The sequence below is a fragment of the Nematolebias whitei genome, chromosome 5 (assembly GCF_014905685.2).
Source record: "Nematolebias whitei isolate Nwh7 chromosome 5, NemWhi1, whole genome shotgun sequence".
Lineage (NCBI taxonomy): Eukaryota > Metazoa > Chordata > Actinopteri > Cyprinodontiformes > Rivulidae > Nematolebias > Nematolebias whitei.
Window position 1 is genome coordinate 42,479,302 of NC_056502.1, and position 26,404 is coordinate 42,505,705.

Sequence of the window (26,404 nt, forward strand, 5' to 3'; positions counted from 1 at the left end):
TCAACACAGGTTCACGAGAGAAAACACTAAAATGGCTGTCTCACAGTGCCCAAGGTGACTGAATGATTCAGCGAAGACTGGAACCTCCTCCAAGGCTTAAGTAGCAGCTGGACTCATCAACCGGATTGGAGACAGGTGGTTGCTCAGGAACTCCATCACCAGCACTCAGCAATTGCAGGGTGAGTACACACAACCGGCACAGGCCTAACAACATCTCTGGAATACTGTATATTAAGAGCCAATTTCTTTCTTTTTTTTTTTTAATCAGTATCTCTACATGTATGACAGCCATTCCATCTCAGTGTCTGTTGAATTTTAGCACAAACACACCTCATTCTACTTAATGAGGTGCTGATTAGGTGATCATCTGAACAAAATCTTATTTAATGAGGAAAAGTCTCAAAACCACAGCTGTGGTCATCATTAACCTTTAGCACTAGGACCAGCTGGATGGCACGAACAGAGCCAGTAGTAACACAAAAGTAATTGAAATTAAAACAATACTCCTTAGTGAAAATAAAAGTTTTAGGTGAGGAACAGAAACGTTCAGCTTTGGTTTTACTGGAAGAGGGCATTTTGTTTAAGGTTGTTTTCACACCCGATAGTCCGGTAGACTCGGTTCAGTTGGGGACCAATATTCATAACATTTTGTTTACATTTGAGCTGGTGCGTTTGCATTCACACTGCACTGTGCAGTCGAGACAACCTGTTGAACCAACCTATTCCCCCACTTGCCTGTGGTGGCGCTGCACCAAGAACTACTGAAAGAAATGACACAAAAACCTCTGAAGACACTTCTTCTTCTTCTTCTTCTGGAAATAAAAACAAAAATGGAGTGGCGTCAAATTTTAGCGGTTTTAGGAGTTCTATTTTGTCATTTTTCAAAAATGGACTCAGCATGAGTGAAAAATGAGGCAGAAGACCATGGAGAATGTTGTTTTTCACACAAGGCAGCTGACAGCTCCATATGAGGTAAGAGAAATGTGCATTTGTTTGTCCTGCGCTGTACTCCACTTCTTGCTTGCGGAGCAGTGCCCGGTCTGCTTGCATTCACACTGTACTCGAACCGCACTAGAGTTTTCTTCTACCGGACCGAGACCTAGGTTTTTAGGCGGGCCAGAGTTCGCCTTTTTGTTCCATGACAGAGTTCGATGGCGCGTTTACACCTCCCCAAACGAACCGGACTTCCTAGGCAAACGGACTAGAGTTCGGGACAACAGGGCTGGTGTGAGCGCACCCTTAGGTGGAGTTAAGGTGTGGATGAAGGACCATCAGATCCAGATCCTGTCATGGCTGACCCAATCTTCAGCCCTGAACCTCATTGCAAACCTGTGGAATGTCATCAAGTGGAAGATGAATGGGCACTGGCCATCAAGCATAGCTGAGCAGGTTGTATGCCTGCACCAGGAGTGGCAAAAATTAATTGAACGGCAATGTGAAAGCCTCATGGAGAGAACACTGACACAAGAAAGCTGGAAGAAACACATTCAGGGTTTTTTTTTGCATTAAATATTGATTTCTGATGTCTTCCTAAATTAAAGCATTAATATTGTCATGCCAACAACTAAATATAACTGTTTTCTTTGTGTTATTTGATATCTGAAAGCAGTGCACCTTTTCTCTTATTCTGACCATTTTACATGTTCTGCACATAAATACTCTAAATGACAAGTTTTTATGAGAAATTTGGAAGAAATGTTGTCAGTAGGCCACATAACAAAACAAAAATGTCATTTTTACTCAAACATACACTTATAAATATTAAAACCTGCCAAAATGAGAGAAAAAAATTATAATTTTATTGTCTCTTAATTTGTTCCAAAGCTGTAAGTGTTCAACTATTTTCCTTCAAATTAGAGTATACAACCTAGTAACATTGAACATATTTTATATCATTTAGAAGTACAAAATTAATATGATCACAATAGAATGTAGTTGTTAGCTTAGGGTGCATTTACACCAGCCCTGTTTAGTCCGCTTTAATCAAACTCTAGTCCGTTTGATTAGAAAGTCCGATTCGTTTGGGGAGGTGTGAATGTGCAATCGAACTCTGATGCGGACCAAAAAAGTGAACGCTTGTCCTCCTAAATACCTAGGTCTCCGTCTACAGCGTAGGGTATTCTGGGTAAATACAACCAAAACAAACACACATTTCTCTTACGTCATATGGAGCCGTCTCAGCCGTCTTGTTTGAAAAACAAAATTCTCCATGGTCTTCTGCCTCATCTTCTGCTCATGCTGAGTCCATTGTTGAAAAATGAGTCTACCGGACTATCAGGTGTGAAAACGACCTTAGTATAGCAGGGATATTGTTACTGACTGAAAAAACTGCAAAAACTATCAGCTCTGATGTCGAATGCTCCAAAGGTGTTCTGCTTCTGTCAAGAAGTCGTTGTTTCTTTTTGGGTTTTTTTGGTTAAGCTTTTAGTTTTTTTAAGGAGTAACTTAACATTTAATATCATACAAAAGTGATTGCATTTAACTTTTTTAACAGCCAATTTGTAATTGAAGTAAGCACTTCTGCAGTCACACGGCAGCTTTTGGAGTCTCAAGGTTGTTCCAAACGAGATCTGCTGCAATGCAGCATGAAAATTAGTGTCTGAGTGTGCAGATTGACAGAGGATTCCTTGTGTCTTTTGGCAGCAAGAAATTAATAAATGAAATTAAATGTTGAATATCCAAACAAGCACAACACAAACAGTAACAGCACTAATTGGACATGATTACAAAACATCAAACTAATGACATTATGACACACTTCAATAGGTCAGACCCATTTGTCCAAGACAAAGCATTCTTAGAATGAGTGATTTAATGCCTTTGTTAAAGATTAAAGGTTAAAATCAGTATCAAAAGTTTCTTTCACTATTTTACTTCAAAATGTTCTTGTAAAAGAAAATTTTCAAGACAGTATAATTAAAGAGAAAGTTTTTTCATAATGAATTTGCTGAAATCTGCACAAAACATTGCTCCAAACAGAACATGATATCAGTTTATGGGTCTGAGAAATAAACATTCAAACAACAGTGACACAAAATAAAGGACAGACGGGCAGAATGATTTTTATCACCTGTTGCCATGAAGACAGATGATAATATCATTTCTTGTATGAATGAGCATGTGTTATTTTGTCTGTCTGTTAGCAAAAAAACATCATGCAACTCTATCAGATCTTTACATTCCATCCATCCATTTTCTTTACCCACTTATTCCATTTTGGGTCACGGGGGTCGTCGGTGCCCATGTCCAGCAATCACTGTGCGAGGGGCGGGGTACACCCTGGACAGGTTGCAAGTCCATCACAGGGCCACATAGAGACAAACGAGACAAACAACCATTCACTCTCTCACTCACACCTAGGGACAATTTAGAGTTACCAATCAGCCTAACATGCATGTTTTTGGTTGGTGGGAGGAAATTGTAGCACCCGGAGGAAACCCACGCATGCACAGAGAGAACATGCAAACTCCACCCAGAAAGGCCCCTGGACCAGGGTTTGAACCAAGGACCTGCTCGCTGAGAGGCAGCAGCTCTACCAGTTGCACCACCGTGCTGCCCCAGATCTTTACATTATTTGTTGTAAATACTTGGCACCAAGCAGCAAGGTATCATCTGGAATCAATCCATCCATCCATCATCTTTACCCGCTTCTTCCTTTTCGGGTCACGGGGGTCACTGGTGTCCATGTCCAGCAGTCACTGTGTGAGAGACAGGGGGCACCTTGGACGGGTCTCCAGTCCATCACAGGGCCACATAGAGACAAACGAGACAAACAACCATTCACTCGCTCACTCACACCTACAGACAATTTAGAGCTACCAATCAGTCTAACATGCATGTTTTTGGTCTGTGAGTGGAAACCGGAGTACCCAGAGAAAACCCATGCAGCATAGAGAGAACATGCAAACTCCACCCAGAAAGGCCCCTGGACGGGATTGTTCCAGCGACCTTATCACAGAGAGACAACAGCTCTACCCACTGATCCATTGTTTCGCCCTGACTTGGGTTATGTTGAATCAAAAGGTATTTGAAAGTTGGTGAAAAACAAAAACTTGAACCTCCTCTTAGAATCATATTTTGGTTTGCAACAAGATCAAATGACAAATTCAGACTTTGTGTATAAAAGTCTCAACTGTCTTTCTGTAATCAGAAACACAAAGATCTACCTTCTTCAGTCTTTTCTCTTCATCTCTTTTCTTCTTCTCACGTCCCTCTTAGGTTAGTTTTTTGGACAGAATTGCAGTGCCCTTTTCTTTGAACGCCTCAGGCTCTCATCAGTATTCAGCTTAACACCGGCTCTATTTGTGTAGTGAGTCACGTGAGGTACGTGTCACTTGTTGTATGACAAATATATGAATTATATATGCATACGATATTCACGAGTTCTTCATTTTTCTGACTGTAAATGTCGTGCATTGAATTTAACAGAAATGTAACGAGAGACGTTGTTTATCTTTGACCCATCAAATGAATGGAATCATTTATTTTCAGAATCAAAGTTTAACATCAAACATTTACATTAATTTGGCAAAATATGAAAATAATAACAGACCGTTTCACAGAAAATGAACTTCAAATCACTCGGCGGTGATTTGAGGACTTTGCTTAAGATATTTCTAAAATATCTGTACTGATTTATGAGAGAGAGGTGGGTTTTAGAGTGAAAGGAGATTATCTTACAGAGAACTGTGTGAGGGAAGTTTAATCTGTTTAACCAGAAATTGCACGCTCCGTCAGATCTCCAGCCTGTCCACGGTACACTTTAGTCGAAGAAGAGGCCGTTACCTGGTTGATGATAGATCAGCTCAGTAAGAATCCTTTTCAACTGATATCAGCGTCTCCGTTGAAAACAGCTAAAATCCTCGAAGAGTCGTGCGTGGTTAGTTCAAAACAGAATTATAATCCCAAAACCTCTGGATTCTTCACGGTTCTGAAACTTTCAGAACCGGCTGCGCTCTCAATCCAACATCTCTCAGAACTCTCAATCTGTTGTCAGCTCTCATTCTCTTGGACTCTGGAATTCATAATTCTCTAATCTCTATCTCTATGAACTGAGAAGTTGCCACATTTTATTTGGGTCGACTTCCTGTTCAATTTAGAGCTTTCTGATTCGTGGAAGGACCAGAAAGAGGAGTGGATTTGTGGCGTAAGATGTTATCATAAGTCAAGGATTGTTTACAACATACAGAAAAGATTATTGCAGCAACAGCAGACTTCGTGGAGTCTCACACTTTGTAATCTTTTCAAATAGTAAAACATGACATTTTTCTCGGTAAACATTTTAGTTGACCGAAAACCAACCTTTAACATACTTACGACAGCTTGCTCATTTCAGACAGAAAATCAAGAAAGGCATATTCAGGTGATTTCTTCTCTGAATGAGGAACAAAAATCATTACTTACTGTTTATGTAAAATAAAAATTAGTAGTTCTTTTCAACCTGTAAAGCATTGAGTGAACTAACACAATTTGATTATCAAAACATTTGTAAGACAGTAATGATTATAGAGGATTGTCTTTTCTGCTTGATTAATTCAAGAAAGAAAGTTCATCAGATGGTTCAGACTTATTCAGATCAATGAAAATAACAGTCTCTGTCCATCTGGTAGATTTGAGGTCATCTGGTTCACTACATTTGTATCAAGGAGAAATTGAGAACTCTTTGCCTAAATATTGTCAGAAGACACTGGCAAATGGTCAACATCCTCAACAAAAAGATATGATCCACCTTAGTGCCTATTTCTTTTGTTCTTTCTTTCTTTTTCTTTTGTTCTTTCTTTTTTCTTTCTTTCTTTTTTCTTTCTTTCCACTTTTGCACACCCCCTCATCCCGCCCTCCTCCATGGTGGCTGTTGTGAATCGATTTTTAGCGCTGCTGTCGTGAGCTGCTTTTCAAATTTGTTTTCTTCTGGAATTAGATTTCTGCTGCCCCTCATTTTTCCTTTGCCAGCAGTATGCAACCTGTCATTAAGCTAATCCATCGCCTGTTTCACTGTCTGCAGTGTTTTAATGTCCTACACACATGCCCGCCTACACACACTCTTTAATTGTTTTTATGTTTTTAAGAAGAAACAACAGAAATTTATCTTGAGTTAGTTCTTGTGCACCTCTCTTGCTGAACACATACGTACACTGTTTCTTCATTAAAGCTGATCGTTTTAGTTGTTGAGATCCCACTGGCTGCAGGAAGAGAGACGCCCAACATTCATTGGTCCATGTTCAAAGTTGTGTGTCTTCAGTCACACGCGTGCGCACACACACCCACACTCGCACACTGTGTCTCCTACATGAGTTTGAAGTTGAGAATCAATGTGAGGGCAGAGTCCGGCCTGCGATGCTCTCAGGTATCGACTGAGATGTGTGGGTGCCTGAGGTGCTATCTGGATCTGTAAATGTTTTGATGGATTTGTAACATCCTGTAACCGTTGTTCCTTTTTCTGTTGAACACAGACTGAAAAATGGGCGTACACTACAGATAACAACATTTTTCAGTCAGGTCATCTGGACAGTTTTTTTTTTTTTTTTGTGCTGAAACGTTTCACCTTCGATTCGGAAGACTACATCAGTCAAGGAATCACACAACAAAACTGATTCTTCCCCCAACAACTTACTCCAAAGTGGAACAAACCAGTTCTACTTGTGATAAGATGGTCTCTTTGGGACGCCCCCTCCTCCATTGCCGGCCCTCTTCCTTGTCGACAGCCGTGTCAAACTGGATGAAAACAACAAAGTCCATGCTCAGTAATCCAGGTATACAATCCAACATTTTTCAGTCATGTCATCTGGACAGTTTCTTTTTTTTTTTTTTGTGCTAAAACGTTTCTATCCTTCCGGATCGAAGGCAAAACGTTTCAGCACATAAAAAAGAAGAAACTGTCCAGATGACCTGACTGAAAAATGTTGGATTGTATACCTGGATTATTTAGCATGGACTTTATTGACTACAGATAACAGTTCACATCTGTCAGTGTCAGTTGTGTCAAGCAGATTTGCTGATTGTCTTTAAAAGCTCTTAGTAGATGTTTTCACAAAGATAAATTGATTAGGTTGAAATAAAAGAAAAAAAAGCATTTTTTTGGTCTGGACTGTTTTTCTTTTCTCAGTTCCCCCCTTTCTGGTACACTGCTAATGCTTCTGCACACTCACTGGCCCTGTGGACAGAGAAAGTCTACCTAAAGTTTGTTTGCCAGTTGCAGATCCATCCATTCACCCATCCATCCATCATTATATGCATGCTCAATAATCCAGGTAGAAAAAGCTAAAAAAGTTAAATCTGGTCCGCTGGACATCCAAAAAAAAAAAAAAAACAAACAAACAAACAGAAAAAGTAGAAACATTTCATCTTACACCCGAAAGACTTAGGTGCTGTATTCAGCTCAGTCTTATAAATAGCACCTTCTTGTAGTGGTAGTTTTGGCTGTCAGCAGCAAACTGGTTGATCCACTACGAGGAGGTGCTATTAAGACTGATATAAGACTGAGCTGAATACAGCACCTCAGACTGAAGAAGTTTTTCGGATGGAAGACGAAACGTTTCTACCTTTTTTGTTTGTTTTGTTTTTCGAATGTCCAAAGGACCAGACTTAACTTTTTTAGAACATCCATCATTATCTTTACCTACTTCTTTCTTTTTGGGTCATGTGGGTCACTGGTGCCCATATCCAGCCATCACTGTGTGAGAGGCAGGAGTCACCCTGGACAGGTCTCCAGTGTAGAGGGATATGGGGTTGGATATATATTGTAAATTATCAGTTATGAGTTAAGCTCATAAGATATGCATTTATTATGCAAATAACCTCGTTGTGGGCACCACCTCTCTTTTTAGAGGAAAAATCAGTCTCTAACCCCAAAAATAAATGTAAACTGAAACGTGAATTATTTTCTCGTGTTAAAAGGGCATCAAATCAAGTAATACACACAGATATGCCAAAATAATCACACATTTAGTTGATATTATGTATTTTATTACAAAACTAATAATCTGTGATATATCTGATAAAGATTATGCATAACAAACAAATGAATAACGAAATAGCTTTGCATCAAAGGTCTAGTTGGTTATTCAAATCAGTGAAACTTAAAAAGGCAGATTTTGGACTAGTTCTGTTTGTAGAGTAGTTGAAATTGTGTCTAAATGAGCTGTAGTGTGTATAAAGCAATATTATTGTGATGTATGATCACCAGAAAGGCATTAAAGGTCTCTTTCTCACCAGAATGAGCTGTCAGAATGTTCCACAACTGCTTAAAATGATACCAGCAAGGCCTGAGAGGCTTCGGTGACTGAAAGGCAGATTGTGTTCTCAAAAGTCACCGATCACCGTTGGAGGGACGAAAGTCCGGCCACTGGCTCTGAAGTCAGCTGGGATTTATCACTCTGTAGTGCGATGGCTCTGGTTCGATCAGGTTTCTCTCGTCCTGAGACATTGGCATAAAAGGCTGCTTCTCTTCTTCTCTTCCTTTCTAGGATATCTCACTAGGAGGATGCGTCTTTCTCTGAAGTTTGCTCGAAGTTCAGTGCTTGAAGAAGAAGTGGTGAAGAAAATGTGATGTAGAAGAAGTGAAACTTAACTGTCTGTGTGTTACAGATTGACTTTGGTCCACCTCTCGGAACAGGGGTGGCCCTAACTCTTTGTCATGTTTGATAAAATCTAATGTCCATTTTCTCTGTCTGCCTTTAAAAGTCACTCTTCTTTTTTTTTTTTTTTTTTCTCCTCTTCCTACCCACCTAGTTCCCTGACTGCCATTCCGGGGGTGGGGTCCGGGAGAAGGGCAGGCCGTCGGGTGTTGACCAGGACTATGTGGGGGTTCAGGGTCTGGGGGTTGCCATGGGCGGTGCTGGCGCTGTGCTCTCCCTGGGGTTGTTTGGATCCCCTGAGCTTGGCTCTTGGGTGCCATGGTTGGCCCGCTGGCCGGGGTGGCTGCCGGGGCCTGGCGGGCGGTCGGCTGGGGGTGCGTGCTTGGTTGTTGGCGGTGTGTGGGGGTGGTCGGTGGCGTGTCCTCTTCATGGTGGGGGGGTGTCCTGTCGGCGGGGCATGGCCTGGGCCGGGTCTGGGGTATTGGCTCTTCTCCACTCAAGAATGAATGGGTTTACCTCCTGGGTTTGGGCATGGGCTGCCCCCTGTAGAGGGCAGGTACATGTCTTGGACCTGGGGGGTATAGAGTGTGTATCGGGAATAAGAATGAAATGTATCGTTATTGTATGTCTTTGAGTGAATGAATGTGAGATTGAGGTTGGGATAGTGTGATTGTGTCTGTGTATGAATGGGTATTTGTTAGGCCGAGACTCGGACTGCCCCCTCTTTGATACAACTGGGGGTGCTTGGTATCGCGCCCCTATCGCGCAGCCCCCTGGTGGGGTGTGCCCTTGCCTGCCGGCGCGCTTGGGGCCCTTGGTATCGGGGGCTGGGCGCTTGGGCGTGTGTCGGCTCGGCCTGGTGTCTGCCTGGTGGGGCTCGGGTCCTCTGGCCCTGTCAGGCCTTGGCCTGGGTGGTGTGAGTCCTCGGTGCCCGGGCCTCGGTGCCTGGACCTGGACCTACATCGGTGCGGCGGGTGCCGACGGAGGCCTATGATTTTGTCGCTGTTGGCCCCGGGGGGTCACTGTATGTGGTTGCTGGTGGGGATCTTCCGGTTCTCCCCTGTGGTCCGTTCTGGGGGGTGGGTGAGTGGTTCGTCCTGTGTGGGTGGCTCTGGGGGCTCCGCGGTCGGGGTCCCTCCTGGGGTCTTGGGCTCTGGTCCCCACTTTTTTCGTCTGCCTCTGGTCTTGGGGGTCGGGTCTCTGCTGCTTCACATTTACTAATAAATGTTCTATTAGAGAAGCCTTATACACTTATGCATGCTCACAACCACACACAAATAGAAGCAGGGATGTTTATGTAGGCTTTATATGTAGATATATAGATATGTATGTGAGTGTATATTCATGTGTATGTATGTATGTATGTATGTATATAGGCGTAGGTATGGGTATATATATTTATGGAAACTTACTGCAAAGCCAAGAATATTTTAAGTTCTTTATACATATGTATTTTGTTGCTGTGTTTTGTCATGTTCTTTGCAGGTGAACAGACAGTGGCCGGGTGTTTTGACGTGTGCTCTATTTGTATATATTTCTTATATTTTGGAGTCTTACTTTGTCTTTTCTTTCTTTCTATCCTATTAAAAAAAAAAAAAAAAAAAAAAAAACTACACTAGAATGTCACTATAATAAATATTTCATAATAATGGTGTGGACAGGATGGCTGTAAGGGGAGAAGGGAGGCCATCAAAAGAAAAAAAAAAAAAAAGTCACTCTTCTTTTTAAAAGAGAAAAACATAAGACAAGTGATTATCTTAAAGAGAGATTATTTAAACAGACATTTTCATAAATAAACATTCAGTTCTGAAGATTTTGAAATAACATGCAAAGTTCATCCAAAAGTGTCGCTGTTCATCTCGTGAAAAGAAAATGTAATTTTAAACAAAGGGTTCTTTAAAATGTGTTATCGTCATGGGAACCCATCCTGGGAGTAATACTCCTTTTTTTTTTGATAAAAGTTAATCTCAGCAGATGTTTCACTTCGAGGTCAGTTGAACCAAACTCTTTAAAATGACCTGTCGTTTTGTGGGAAATAAGTTCATATTGAAAGTGGTTAACATAGTGACAGTTTTTTTTTATTTGTACATTCACATTAGTGTCAACTAAGAAGTTTGTGAGCTGAGTTGAACACCTGTAAAATAAAGTCTGTTTGTTTCCAAGGGAATAGATGCATCTTATTTTAAACAGTTTAAAACACAAAACACATAAATGATGTTTGTTTGAGATGAGGTGAACTCCTTTTTCTGTTTAAGTTGAGGTGAACTGTTTCTGAGGTGGTGTTCTGTTTCTGAGGTGGTGTTCCCCTACACCAGTTCATCACAGGGACACATAGAGACAAATGAGACAAACCACCATTCACTCTCTCACTCACACCTAGAGACAATTTATAGTTATCAATCAGTCTAACATGCATGTTTTTGGTCTGTGGGAGGAAACCGGAGTACACAGAAAACACTCACGCATGCACAAAGAGAACATGCAAACTCCACCCAGAATGGTCCCCGGCCAGGATTTGAACTGGCGACCTTCTTCCTGAGGGGCAACAGCTATACAAACTGAGCCACCTTGCTATCGTCACCCCCCACCCCCCACCCACCCACCCACCCCAGAGATGAAATGATAAAAATTAAAAAAAAAACACAAACTCCCTGGTGCAATTGGTTATATACATGTAAGGATGGGGAAAATGTACAATCAATTATTAAGAAAATAAAAAGAATCCATTGGCAACCTAATATTTTTCTATCTTTATGTACAGTTACACAAGTCTAAATTTTCCTTTCACTGACGGTTAAAGTGAGCATTTAAAGACTTCAGTGAGCTGTTGCAGCTGGCTGATTGTCCTGAAGAATGACCACAAATTTTTAGATGAAATAATAATTTGAATTTAACATTCCTTGAAGAAGGCCACTCAGCATGCTGGATGTTCTTAGTTGTGTTTTAACAAAATGAGAAAGTAATGAAAGAAAATTTTGTGTAGAGCAAGGAGCAGATATCAGAGCATCAGGAAAGACAACTGATAGTTATACAAATTTCTTGAGCAAGTGATCTTTATTTTTTTCCTCTTTGTTATTGTTTTGTCTGTGTAACTTATTCCAAACCAGCACCGTCACTTAAATTCCTTATTCCTTCTAAAGTGATTTATTTAGCTTTTAGTTTTGAACGACAGTTTCTATGTTATAATTTTAAGTCTAGGAAATCAAGAGTTACTGTATGTGGGATGAACAAATATCCCATTTGACAAACATTTCTATGAATAATTATTCTCACATAAACGAGTTATTTACGTTTAAAAAAACTTCATTCATCCATCCTTCCATCATCTTCTGCTTGTTCTGAAACTGAGTCGTGGGGGCAGCATGGGAGGCCCAGACATCTCTTTCCACAGCCACCTCTTTCAGCTCTTCTGGGAGAACCCCAAGGCATTCTCAGGCCAACCGAGAGACGTATTCTCTCCAGTGTGTTCTGGGTTTTCCCCGGGGTCTCTTCGCAGTTGCACATGCCAAAAACACTTTCCTAGGGAGGCACCCAGGGAGCATCCTTACCATGCATTCAGCCTTTATTTAGACAGGTAAATCCCATTGAGCCTCGAGGACTCATTTACAAGAGAGACCAGATTTCAACAAAGAATGATGACAACAATGGACAACAGTGACAACAATAAACAGTTGTAAAAAGTCATACTACAGTTTTTTTTTTTTTTTTTACAACAAATAGGATGGCTAAAAGAAAAAGGTGACAAAAAAACAGCTAGATTCTAAGGTGAATGTAGAAAACTAAAAACAGGAACATGTCTGCATTTGGCCCTGCCAGGTGTCCAACAGATTCTTAAAGCCACTTAGAGAGGTCAAGGTCGAGAGCTTCAATTGTTTTTGTAAGGTATTCCAGGAAACAGGAGCAAAGTAGGAGAAGGTCCTTTTGCCTAGTTCAGTCCTCATTGAGGGAACACTGCAGGTAATAATGTCCTGAGAGCGCACGCCGTAGCTGCACTCACACAGAGACATGTAGGAGATGTATGAATGCAGCAGACCAAGAAGTGATTTAAAGATGAAAATGTACCAGTGGGAGAGTCTGCGTGAAGTTAATGATGTCCAGTTAACCAGTGAATACAGGGTGCAGTGTTGGGTACGATAATCACAGCCAGTTATGAATCTTAGTGCACCATGATAGACATAATCCAACATCTGCAGGGTTCTTGTAGGAGCATTCATGTAAATAATGTCACCGTAATCATTGGAGGGAAGGAAAGTCACAGATACAAGGTGTTTCCTAGCATTCAGGGTTAGACAGGATCTGTTTCTGAAAAAGAAACCCAGTTTAACTTTCAATTTCTTTACCAAGTTTTCCACATGGAGCTTAAAAGAGAGATGGGAGTCGACCAAGATACCCAAATATTTATAGGAATCAACAAACTCAATCGGGACACCATTTGAGGATAAAATCGGAGGAAGAACTGCTGGGACCAACTTCCTATTTGAAAAAAAGCATCCCTTTGGTTTTGTCGGCGTATAGGACAAGTTTGAGGCGGAACAAATCTGTCTGGATGTAGTTGAATGCAGATTTCAAAAGCTGGAAAGCCTTAGCAACAGTTTTAGCTCGACAACAAAAAACTGTGTCATCAGCATAGAAATGTATGGATGCATTAGGGATGTTTTTACCTACATTCTGTATGTAGATTGTAAAGAGGGTGGGTCCTAAGACTGAGCCTTGTGGTACACCATTGTTGACTGTTAAATAAATGGAGGAAGTACAATTATGTTGAACACATTGCCTCCGGTCTGAAAGATAGTTAGAGAACCAACCAATGGTGTGTTCTGAGAAACCAATTTCTGAGAGTTTATGACACAAGATGTTATGATTAAAAACATTCAGTAAAGCAGTGGTTGTGCTGTGTTGCTTCCTGAAACCAGATTGATGTGGAGGTAAGATGTTAAATGAGTCCAGGTAATTTTTGATTTGAGAGTTTATCAGTTTTTCTAGAACCTTGGCTAAAATGCAGAGTTTAGAGATTGGCCGATAGTTGTTCAGTGAGGCGGGGTCACCTCCCTTCAGCAAAGGAAGAACAAAGGCTGTTTTCCAAGTGTCTGGGATGGAGTTTTGGCTTATGGAGAGATTGAAGATGTGAGTCACAGGGACTGTGATGATATGAGCAGCCAGCCTTAAGAAATAAGGTGGAAGTTCATCTGGACCTGGAGATTTTTTAGGATAAAGATTTTTTAACAGTTTATTGACCTCACTGACTGAGAACGGAGAAAAAGAGAAGCTGTGTTTAACTGAGGATTGACTTGTAGGAGGGATTTGATTTGTAGAAGTTTGGTTATAAAGTGAAGTGGCTAATTTTCCATTAGTAACTGTGTCAAATAAAGAACTAGAAGCAACTAAATGTTTGTTGAAACATCCTGATGCATGCATGTTGAAACAGTTCAGGATCTCGTGCTTATTTGACACAGGAACAGAGTTAACGAGAAGTTGTGATGGGAGGTCAGATGATTGGGGGGTGCCTGAGAGAGATTTGATGGTTTTCCAGAATCTGTTAGGGTCATTTAAATTTTTGGAGGTCTGAGATAAGAAATAGTTGCATTTTGCTGCTTTGACAGCAGTTGTGCATTTATTCCTCATCTGTCGAAAACTCAACCAATCAGTGTCTGAGTCAGATTATTTCGCTGTGGCCCAAAGATGATCTCTCCTGTGTAGGAGGTCAGCTAGCTCTGGAGTAAACCAGGGGCTGTCTCGTCCCTTTATTCTGAACTGACGAAAAGGAGCATGTTTGTTCACAAAATAAATGAAACTATTATGAAAATAGTTCCAAGCTGAGTTCATGTCGTCAGTTAACAGAATATGATGCCAGTCAAAGTGAGACAGATCCTAGAGGAATTACTGTTCACAAAAATGTTTCAGATCCCTTTTTTTAATTAATCTGGGCTTAGAATGTGGAAGTTTAATATCTCTCAAAGCCGCTGTCACACAATGATCACTCAAAATATTGGCAAATACACATGTACCAGGGAATTTGTGAGGCATATTAGTTAGAAATAAGTCTAAGATGGAGGATTTTTCAGGACGGTTTTTGTTTAATCTAGTGGGAGAGTTGATCAATTGGGTAAGATTGAGAGACAGGCAACATTCCTTGAATTTATCACAGAGGGGAGTCGACTTACCCCAGTCAATATTGAAGTCTCCAGCCAAAAAGATCTCTTGGAATTTTAAATTATCAAGAAATTTCATCAGGGAGGACAGAGCCTCAGGTGTTGCTGAGGGGGGATAGTAACAACAGACTACAGATAATATCTGGCCACCATTCAAAGTGATGTTTACAGCTAAGGCATCAATTTGGTTTGAAATTGTTTTAGAAGACCCAGGACTAGCAACCAAAGACTCTCTGATGTAAACAGCGACCCCCCCCCCCTTTTTTTTTGACAATCACAGCGGTAGATGTTAAATCCATTGATTGCCAGGTCATTATTGAGTACAGATTTGTTGAGCCAGGTTTCAGAGATGAAGATTACATTTGCCTCAGAAGAACTGACCAGAATTTTCAAGGCAGCAAGTTTTCTCAGAAGGCTACGAGCGTTTACATGCCGAAAATGAAGCCCAGACACGTTCTTAAAGTCATTTGGTGTGTTGTAATTAGTAGGGAGTCCAGGGTTGGGCTGAATCCCTGAGAGCAGTGTAGTATGACATATCCTGAGATATATTCATACATTAAACGGGTTCACTCATCTTTCTGGACTGTGTGATGTACGTGCGTTGAATTTAACAGAAATGTGGACGTGAGACGTTAATTATCTTTGACTCACCAAGCGAGTGGGTCATTTATTAACAGAATCAAGTTTAACACATCACACATTTACATTAATTTGGCAGAATATGAAAACAACAACATAATTAATCAGCTTTACAAACAGGAAAACCATACGGCCATGATTTTCCGTTGCTTCACCACAGACATTAATGAAAACATCTGGATTAATTTTCTAGCAGAAAGGAGAGTTTAAAGATGGAAAATTGAGATTTATCTTACAGAGAGATGTGTGAGGGAATTTATCTGTTTTAACCAGAACGTGCACGCTCCTTCGGAGATCAGCTTGTCCCAAACAGTACACTTTTGGTGAAGGTCGACTTTTACCTTTTCTGAAGATAGATCAGTTCCGGCGTGGAGTCTCACTTCCAACCACTGTTCAGCGTCTCAGTGAGAACAGCCAAATACCTCGAGAGCCGTGCGAGGTTATCCAAACAGAAGTTATAATTCCCAAAATCGTCTCTGGTTCAGCTTGTTTGGTTTAGCAGCATCCATGAATGCCTGCGTTTGCATTCACGAACTCCCAAACTCTCTGCACTCTGGATTCCACAACTCTTGAACTCTCACTCCATCTTCAAGACAGAGCTTACAGCAGCTTCAAGACTGAGCTGAACTCTCCACCAGAACTCTTCTGGAACTCTTCATTCTGAACTCTCGAACTCTCCTCATAACTCTTCTCCTTGAACTAGGAAGTGCCAACCTTTTTATGAAGGGTCACTTCCGGTTCATTTGAGAGCTTTTTGATTGGTGGATGGACCAAAGCAGAGGTGTGGTTTGTGATGTAAGGTGTTATTAAAAGTCAAGGATTGTTTAAGAACAGACAGAAAGATATCATGGAAAAACCAGACTTCGTGGAGCCACCTCTCCTGTATCTTGCTGTAAAAGTTAAACATGACATTTCTTTTCAGTAAACTTCTTAGTTGACCGAAGCTTGAACTTTAACACACTTACAACTTTGCTCACTTTCAAAGCAGACGATCAAGAAATTGAATCATTACTCTGTAATGTACTCTAACTTGATTTCTCTTGGAATTGAGGAATAAAAATCATTACTACTGTTTAAGTAAATAAAAATGAGTAGTTCACTTCAACATGTAAACATTGTTTGAACTAACACAATTTGATTATCAAAACATTTGTAAAATAGTAATGATCATAGAGAATTGTCTTTTCCACTTGATTAATTCAAGAAAGAAAGTCTCAGGATCGATCAACCTATATTTCTGGATGCAGATCAATGAAATGACAGTTTCTGACCATATGATCCTAAGGTCATTGATTTGACATCAGGTCAAGTTCACTACAGCAGTAACAACATTATTATCAGACATTTTCTTGAGTTTTTCGTGACTGATGTGTAATTATAGGAGTTAACAGTGTGACAATTAGCCCCCATAATCAAACCATGAGAAACATTAATGAAGACGCGATCATTCAGAACCCAAAAACGGTGAAAGTTGCAGTGATGGGCAGATTCAGGTGTATTAACGAGATTCAGTGACTCCAGATAATCTGAGAACTGAAAATAGTGACAGTAATATGAATGATGCAGAAAAGTCTCAGACCATAAAACGTCGCAGTTCAAATGGGCAAACAAACCTGACGAGGTGGCCCAACTGCAGTTTGAGTTGGGCTGAGGGGAGCCCCCCAGTGAAGATGGATGGATGCTCCCATGGGAAACAGAAGCTGGGTCCAATATCAACAGGCCGAAACAGAAACAGAAACAGATAATGCGCAACAAATAGCAGAGCGAGCGGCCAGAAAATCCTCCTGAAGTGAAAGGCATGATTCTAGCTCGTGTCAGGTCAACAGGGGCCAACAGCGTGATCCGGAATAAAATTAATTATTATCCAGGTGAGTTTGGATGGAGGCCTGCAGCAACTCCGATACAAACTCCGAACTTCTCTCGAGCACCACGCAGCCTTGATCCTTCACGCTGCTCCTTCACGCTGCTCCTTCACGCTGCTCCTCCGCTTCTCTGCACTACACCTCCGCACCCGACAGCACGAGAGGCACCCTCGGTGAAAAACGAGACTGACCGGAGAGGCTGAGGCTGAAGTCGACACTGGTCTGGTCCAGCTCTGCTCCAGTCCGGCTCCGGCGCTCCACAGCATGAGAGACGAAGAGGCTGAAGTTGTCCCTGGCCCGGTTCTGCTCTGGTCCGGCGGCCCGGTCCGGCGGCCCGGTCCGGCGGCCCGGTCCGGCGGTGCTTCAAAGCACTGGAGCATCTCCTCCAGGCAAAAACAGCAATTCCACTGAGGTGGACAGTCCTTCGTTTAAAGTAACGGGCTGCTCACTGAAGCTGAGACCGGCTCTGTTGAAGACAAAGTCCCCCACAGCCAACTCGGTTCGGTTCTGGTCCAGTTCGAGGGTCACAGGTACACTTCCCCCACACCTATGAAGGCACCATGAGGGCCAGTCCAGCAGAAAACCAGCGAAATACCACCCAGCGATTTTTGTCGGAACCAGGTAGAACCACAAAGGTCCAGATGAAAAGTTTGTTGAGGTCCAGAGAGAGAGAGAAAAAACACCGGACCTTTGTGCGACGACTCCCCAGCTCGAGGGGTCACCTGGCCGGCAGGGTGTGCTCAGAGTGACCGGTGGAGTGGGAGTGGCCAGTCCTGGACCAAAATATATTTTTGGACGGTCCCGTCCGGCTCTCTGAGTCACTGAACACCGAATTCGGTTGGAAGGGGGACCAACTTTAGTCTGGTTCGAAAAAACGGGTCAGTTTGATGATAAAAGACTGCAGAGAAGCCGGAGGGAGCTGCCGTCCATCAGCTCGCCGGAAGTGAAGTACCAGATGCCCGAGCTATCTCAACTGGCTCCTCTCAATGTGGAGGCGTAATGGTTCTACTCTGAGTCTCTGCCGGATAACTGAACTTCTCACCCTATCTCTAAGGGAGAGTCCATTTACCCTGTGGAGGAAACCCATTTCAGCCAACTGTATATGCAATCATGTTCTTTCGGTCAATACCCAGAGTTCATCACCATAGGTGAAGGTAGGAATGTAGACCGACCGGTAAACAGAGAGCTATGCCTTACAGCTCAGCTCCCTCTTCACCACAAGGGACCAGCACAGAGTCAGCAATACTGCAGACACTACACCAATCTGTCAATCTCATGTCCCATTCTTCCCTCAGTCATGAACAAAACCCCGAGATACTTGAACTCCTCCACTTGAGGCAGAACCTCACCCTCGACCCAAAGACAGCAATCCACCCTTTTCTGACTGAGGACCATGACCTCAGATTTGGAGGCGCTGATTCTCATCCCAGCTGTTTCACACTCGGCTGTGAACCACTCCAGTGAGAGCTGAAGTTCCCACACGATGACACCAGCAGGACCACATCATCTGCAAAGAGCAGAGATGGAATCCTGAGGCCACCGAACTGGACTCCCTCTGCCCCCTGTCTGCACTGAGAAATTTTGATCCTAAAAGTTATGAACAGAAGTGGTGACAACGGGCAGCCCTGGCGGAGTCCAACTACCACCATAAAGAGGTCTGACTTACTATCAGCAATGTGAAACAAACTATCGCACCACTTGTATAGGGACCGAACAGCCAGTAGCAATGAGCTCCTAATCCCATACTCACAGAGCAGCCCCCACAGTGTACTTCGAGGAACACTGTCAGACACCTTCTCCAAGTCCACAAAACACATGTAGACTGGATAGACAAACTACCATGACCTCTCGAAGACCCTAGTAAGGGTAAATGGACTGCACTTATCTAGCACTTTTCTATATTATCAAGTTACTCAAAGTGCTTTACAACACAATCTGTGCCCTCATTTACCTCCAACACACACATTCATACAGCACTCTACTACAAGAGACTAATCAGTGCTTTATCACATTCATACAATGATGGGATACACATCGGAGGCAACGAGGGTTTCAGTGTCTTGCCCAGGGACATTTCAGCATGTGACTGCTGGTGGAATCTAACCCACAGCTCTTGCATTGGAGGAAAACTGCTCTAACCACTCAGCCACATCTGCCCCAGTAAAGAGCAGATCCAGTGTTCCACCTGCCAGGATGGAACTCAAATTGTTTGTCCTAGATCTTAGGTTTGACCAATGATTAGAATAATCACTGTGAAAAACCATATAATGTTGCTGCTGATCTGTTTCATGTTGCTGCTGATCTGTTTCAATGTTGATGTGTTCATGCGTGCACATCTGCTCACAGACTCATGTTCATGTTTGTGCTGATTTTCAATGTTTTATGTTATGAGTGCTTAGTGTATATTTAGTTGATGTTTTTCTTAGTTCATATCTTAGATGTTATTACTGTTATTCTTATACATTTTATTGTTGGATGTAACTGGGACCTTGTGTACATAATTTCGCTCCACCACATGTACCACATGAGGTGCGAATGACAATAAAGAAACTCTGACTCTGACTCTGATTGTACTCACTTCTCTAGTACCCCTGAATAAAACTTACGAGGGAGGCTAAGGAGAGTGATGCCCCTATAATTGGAGCACACCCTCCAGTCCCCCTTTTTGAAGAGTATGCGAGTTGAAAATCTCTCATGGGTTTTTCTGCCAGGCGTTCCCAGCAAACTCTCACTACACATTTGGGTCTACTGGGTCTGTCTGACATCTTCCCCTGCCATCTGATCCAACTCACTTCCAGGTGGTGATCAGTTGACAGCTCAGCTCCTCACTTCACCTGAGTGTCCAAAACAAAATGGCTGTAAATCAGATGACACATCTACAAAATCAATCATCGATCTACAACCTAGGGCATCCTGGTGCCAAGTGCACTTATGGACACCCTTATGTTCAAACACAGTGCTCATGATGGACAAACTATAACTATCACAGAACTCCAACAACAGAGCACCTCTCAGGTTCAAATCAACAAGGCCATTCCTCCCAGTCATGCCCCTCCAGGTCACTCTGTCATTACCCACATGGACATTGAAGACCCCAGCAGAATATTTGAGTACCCAGCTGGCGCACCTTCCAGCACCCCTGCCAAAAACTCAAATAAAGCCAGATACTCTGAACTGCCATTTGGCACGTAGGTACAAACAACATTCAGAGCCCATCCCCGCACACAAAGGCACAGGGAAGCCACCCACTCATCTACCAGGGAAAACTCCAACACACAATCACCAAGTCGGAGGAGTAAACCCACACCAGCTCGGTGCCTCTCACCATGGGCACCTCCAGAGTGGAATATGGTCCAGCCCCTCTCAAGAAGATTGGTTCTGGAGCCCATGGTCTGCATCAAGGTGACCCCAACTATATCTAATCAGTACCTCTCAACCTCGCTCACAAGCTCAGGCTTCTTCCCTGCCAGAGAGGTTACGTTCCATGTCTCAAGAGCCAGCTTCTGTAAGCCAGGGTCAGAGCATCGAGGCCCTTGCCTTCGGCCAATGGCATCATGCACCCAACTCATATGGCCCTTCCTGCAGGTGGTGGGCCCACAGGAAGAGAAACCCATGTTGCTCCTTTGGGCTGAACCTGACCAGGCCCAGTGGGTAAAGACCCAGTTACCAGGCACTCGCCAACAAGCCCTTCCCCCAGGCCTGACTCCAGGGTGGGGCCCCTGTAACTCACATCCAAGCAATGACCAAAGATTTACTTGCATATGAAGTACATACAAGTACATACAAAAGTTTTGTATCTATGTTTTATCTAGCAACCTAACAATCAATGAATAGATCAGCAACAATCTTTTGGAACCTTTACGCTATTTATTTCTATTTGTTTACATGTATATTGGCACATAAAATACCTCTGTCTCCATAAGTATGACACTTTGTCAACGGTGGCAACAATGTTCAAGTCCAAGGTTCTTTATCGTCATTCGGATCACATGTGGTACGGTGGAACAAAATTATATACTCAAGGTCCCAGTTACATACAAAAATAGCAAAAACATAAAGTATAAAAATAAATGTGTGGTTTCCATGGTGACAGACATATCATTTACCAGGCTGGGGGATGCAATCATGTCTTCTTCATGGTCCAGATGTTCATCAGTGACTGAGACATGAAGTGTGTGCGCGTGTGCGCGTGTGTGCGTGTGTGCGTGCGTGCGTGTGTGTGTGTGTGTGTGTGTGTGTGTTGGAATGTCTTGACTTGTAAGTCTGTGTTTTAATGCTTTTGTGAGGACTTGTGTATTCACAAGTCCTCTCTGTGTTTTTCTATTTTGTCTAACTTTTTTTTTTTTTTTGAGGCAGAGTGTATGTATGCAGCTGCAGATGCAAAGAGAATGTCAAAAAGAGTGCTGATGTGCAGGGAAAGAGATGCTGACTGAGGTGCGGTGCTGAACGTCATGGTTGGAGGACAAAACAGTGCGAAACAAACACACACTCAGTTTTTGGCAAATATATTGGGTAATCGCTTTAGAGACAAAAACTTCAATAACAAAACCTTTTACTGCCTACCATTGAAAGTGAAAGGGTGATAATGATTTAGCTTGTGTCTGTGTGTGTGCTTGTGTGTTTGTCATGTCAGTGTAGCATATACATTACATATATGGGTATTTATTTGAGTTGGTTAATGAGATAGTTAAATCAGAAGAGTCTGGGTTTGACTGCTAGAGGGAAGTGGTACCTTGTAAAAACACACAGACAACCATATAGTGCAAAAAAGTGAATTATATTATATAATATTTGCAAAAATCTATATTTACAGACAAGTACTTGAAAGGTTCCAAAACATGAAATCTCCAAAATTGTTTTTGCTTAGCCAAGGGAAGAAAAAAAAAAAGAGTTCACAGTTCAACTCCTTGATGGGAGTAAGACGGATTGTTGGAAAGGACCCAACTCAGGTCAGTTCAGTCCAGAAAGAGAATATGGATGTGGCTGTAGGCTTAAACACCTCCTACCAGACTGGAAGGTGTTGAGGGGATTCAGCAGTTCCAGTTCTCCTGGTTCATTGTAGGGTAGCTCGCCATTCTGGTCAGCTCGACAACAGACATGATCCGGAATCAGGATCAACATCAGAATCAGGAACATGGCCTGTATAAAGCAGACCTCTTAATAAATAACCCTGGGTGTTTTTCAACATCAAAATCATTTCATAAACATAATCAATACATGTACATGCTTTTCCATCTTTACTATAGTAAATAAGTTTAGATTATAAATAGAATTAAACTCATTTGAGTACTCTTCAATAATCATTAACATTAGATTTCTTAATCTCAGGACTCCAGTCAGCCATCGGGTGAAAAGGAGGAACCCAGACCCAGACCAGTGGTCATTCCGTATGTTGAGGGAGTATCAGAGAAACTGAGATGTTTATTTTCTAAACATAACGTCCCAGTGGCTTTTAAACCCCAAAATACATTACGGCAAAGACTGGTTCATCCCAAAGATCCAGTCCCCCGGCACAAACAGAGTAATATTGTGTATGCTGTTCAGTGTCAGGAGGGCTGTGATCAGTCTTACATCGGGGAAACTAAACAGCCACTGGCCAAAAGGATGGTCCAGCACAGAAGATCAACATCATCAGGCCAGGATTCTGCGGTCTACACTCATCTCCAGGCCAGCGGTCACTCTTTCAAGGATGAAGATGTTCACATCCTGGACAGAGAGGAACGATGGTTTGAGAGAGGAGTAAAGGAGGCCATCTTTGTGAAAAGAAATCGTCCATCATTAAACAGGGGTGGAGCCTCCGGGTTCAACTGTCCCCCTCTTACAATGCTGTGATTGCTAGTATCACTCACCCCTCTGTGAACAGTAAACAGCCATCAGTGTGCTAATGATCCATTGTTAGGCTGATGGTCCTTCTTGAGCATGTGATCAGCTGGTTTTGGTTGTCAGCAGCAAACTGGTTGATCCACTCTGAGAAGGTGCTATTTAAGAGACTGAGCTGAAAACAGCACCTCAGACTGAGGAAGTCTCTCGGATGAGAGACGAAACGTTTCTAGATTTTTTTTGCTTTGTTTTGTTTTTTGTTTTTTTTGAATGTCCAGAGGACCAGATTGAACTTTTTTGGATAGATTTCTTAATATTTCACATTAGCACACAATAGCATTTCACCATTTAATGTACCTTCCAGTTAATTGCTTCAAGAATACGTCAAAAGAATATTCAAATAAAGTTTGTTAGCATTAGCACTGAACTAACACAGAGCCCAAACAATTACCTTGAGGCCAGCACTAACACTGCCAGCTCCAGAAAACAAACAAAACACTCACCAGTTCCCACAGTTAAAACACATGATCAGCAGAAGGTTTCTGTCCCACAAATACACATCTCAAGCCCCCAGTATACTGCCACGTACATCCATACGCAGAGGGCATGTCCGTGCAAAGCTCAAATTTTTACGACCGCATACGCGTACGCGGTGTCGCACAATAAACTGCCCAGCGACGGACTGTTTTGTATGCGACACCAATGTATTAAATGCCCCTTCTTCATCTCTGAGCTGTCCTTTTCTTTTGTTTTTTTGTCTAGAGGCAGTGATCTCTTCCTCCTCCGTTGATGCCATGACTGAAATGGTGAGAAATTAAGGAATTTGTCACGAGCGAATTAAACTCAGGTCCAGCATGGCTGCGGGAGGGTCTGGAGATTTCCTGGTGGGCTGGTCTGATGTGTGGGCTGTAGAGCCAGCGCTCTCTGTTTTTTTTTTTTTTTTTTAGATCTTTTTATTATCAACATATAAACACAGAACACCGCTGAGGCGGTGGCTGCCAGCGCTCGCTGCCAGCGCTCGCTGCCAGCGCTCGCTGTTAGCGCTCGCTTTTTTCTTTTTTCCAACCTGTCAATCAATCCAGTAGGCGTGTCAGCCAAACTGGGGGCTTTACGGCTCCAGTATACTGCCGCATATGTCCGTTCACGCGTACGTACGCGTGTAATGTAATGTAGGAAAGGGGGACTTTTTCCAAATAAATTTTTTGAAATTAATGAAATAATTAACAATAAATAATTATTTAAGAAATTACTCCTTGGGAACCTAATTTCAACCACAAAAAAATAAAATGTAAGGGGGAAAAATACTATTGTAATAAATAACGAAATTATTCTGATAGGAATGGAGAAAATTACTCTGGTTACATCAGCAAAATATCTCATTAACCCCTAGACAAATTTTAATGAAGCTCAGAAAAAGTGATCATTTGCTGGATGGCCATCAAATAATTGAGCTTAGCAAACACCGAAGTAGCTACAACCCAGTCAGGTTTGCTAATATTGAGTTTAAACTTAGTGTGGTAGTAGCTGAGACATTCATAACATGCACTTTGACGGGCAACACATTTTGCATCTTATATTCACAAGTTTTGACAAAAACAGCTCAAACTCCATCTTTTCTCATCAGAAGAGGATCGTAGTTTAAATTATTAACATGAAGGGTGGCAGGCAATATGCATTCCTCAACTGAATATTGCAAATCCTCACTTTGATGCTTATTATACAAGCCTGTGGACTGTACTGAGAGAGGTGGGTGATAATGTACAATACTGGATTTATTTGGACCGAACACACTTAAGTATGCAGTTTAACGGCACTCGCTGTCAAATCAAGTCATCTCTTGCTCTTACAGTTAGGTTACAAACAGTAAAATCCCTCCTTCAGATTTATCTCTACTGAATACACAATGACTGTCAAATATGAATACTCTGCTGCTGAATTCATGATTCATCTGAACTTTGGCCCCGTCATCGTGTCAGCTTTTCTTCTCTTTTGCCACCTGTTATTCTTTTGTGATCTCTTTGTGGGGTTCACCCCTCATCATAGATAATGAAAGAACAGCTCAACATCGGTGGCTTCATGTCCCCCCCCCCCCACCACCACCACCACCCCAGAAAAAAAAATCAACACTGCTCTGTTCTTCTCTCAGCCTGCCCACTTTAAAGATGTAACAGCGACTGAGACATGAAGGTTGAACTGGACACTTGCAAAATTTTCTGTATGAAGTATTTGTTTTTATTAACCACACATCTAAAAGTCAAAAGCATGTTGTTTAATGTTAACATCTACCGGTAATTAAGTTTACCTCTAGTTTATCACTAACCCAGTTGTGATGCTAACCTATTAGCACAGTTAGCATCTGCAGGAGCAGTCGCTGCATGTTTCCTTTATGGATCAGCCATGTATTGATGTCATAATGATGTAACACCACATGATAAGGTCGAATAGACCTTTATTGTTATTGCACATAAAATGCAACAAAATTTGGATTTGCTGCCCAGAGCAAAAGTAAAAATAGTATAATATAAAACTATACATTTATATTAAAGGTAATAGTTACAGATTTTAAACACTCCAAAGGTGTAACACAAGCAGATTAATATTACAGTAGTCCTCGCTACTTCGCGTTTTGACTTTCGCAGACTCGCTATTTCACGGTTTTTCAAAATAAGATTGGACATGACACACAATTGGCTGATTGATGGAAGAGCCAAATGAGCGGCATGGATGGTTTATTAAAAATAAATTATTTAAAATTATTTAGCACCTGCTAAATCAATAGGTGCAGGGAGAAGCTCACTCCTCCAGCCTGTCATGATCTTCATCTCTGCCATGCACACATTTCTTCTGCAGCATCGGCTTCATGAATGGTTAACCTTTTGCTGTCCAGATGCACCGATCGACTTGTCTTCCAACTTAAAATTCAAAGTATGTCACATCGTAAAATAATCATAACTATAAAATATAAAAGTGTTAAACATTATTTTTAATTATTTTAGAACATCTATGTTCAGTTGTTTCAGTGCAACGGATCAAGAAGTACATTTCTGCTCTGTGCTGCAGAGCTGCGTGAAAGGTTAACCCTTTGATGTCCTGCCGCACTTCTCTTCTTTACTATTTAAATTGAAATACTGTAATATTTTAAATACAGTAAACAATCCATGCTGCACGGATTGTTTATTTAAAATGTTTCAGTGTTTGTTTACAATGAAGGAGGGAGATTGGGAGGTGATGAGTGTGATTACAGTGGAGAAGTGGGCTGGCAGAGAGTGGAGATCATGACATTCTGTGATCTTTTAGAGCGTTTAGAGTTTAGAAACATTGTTTAGAATATTGCAAGAGTGTGGGAAGGGTTTATAAAGCC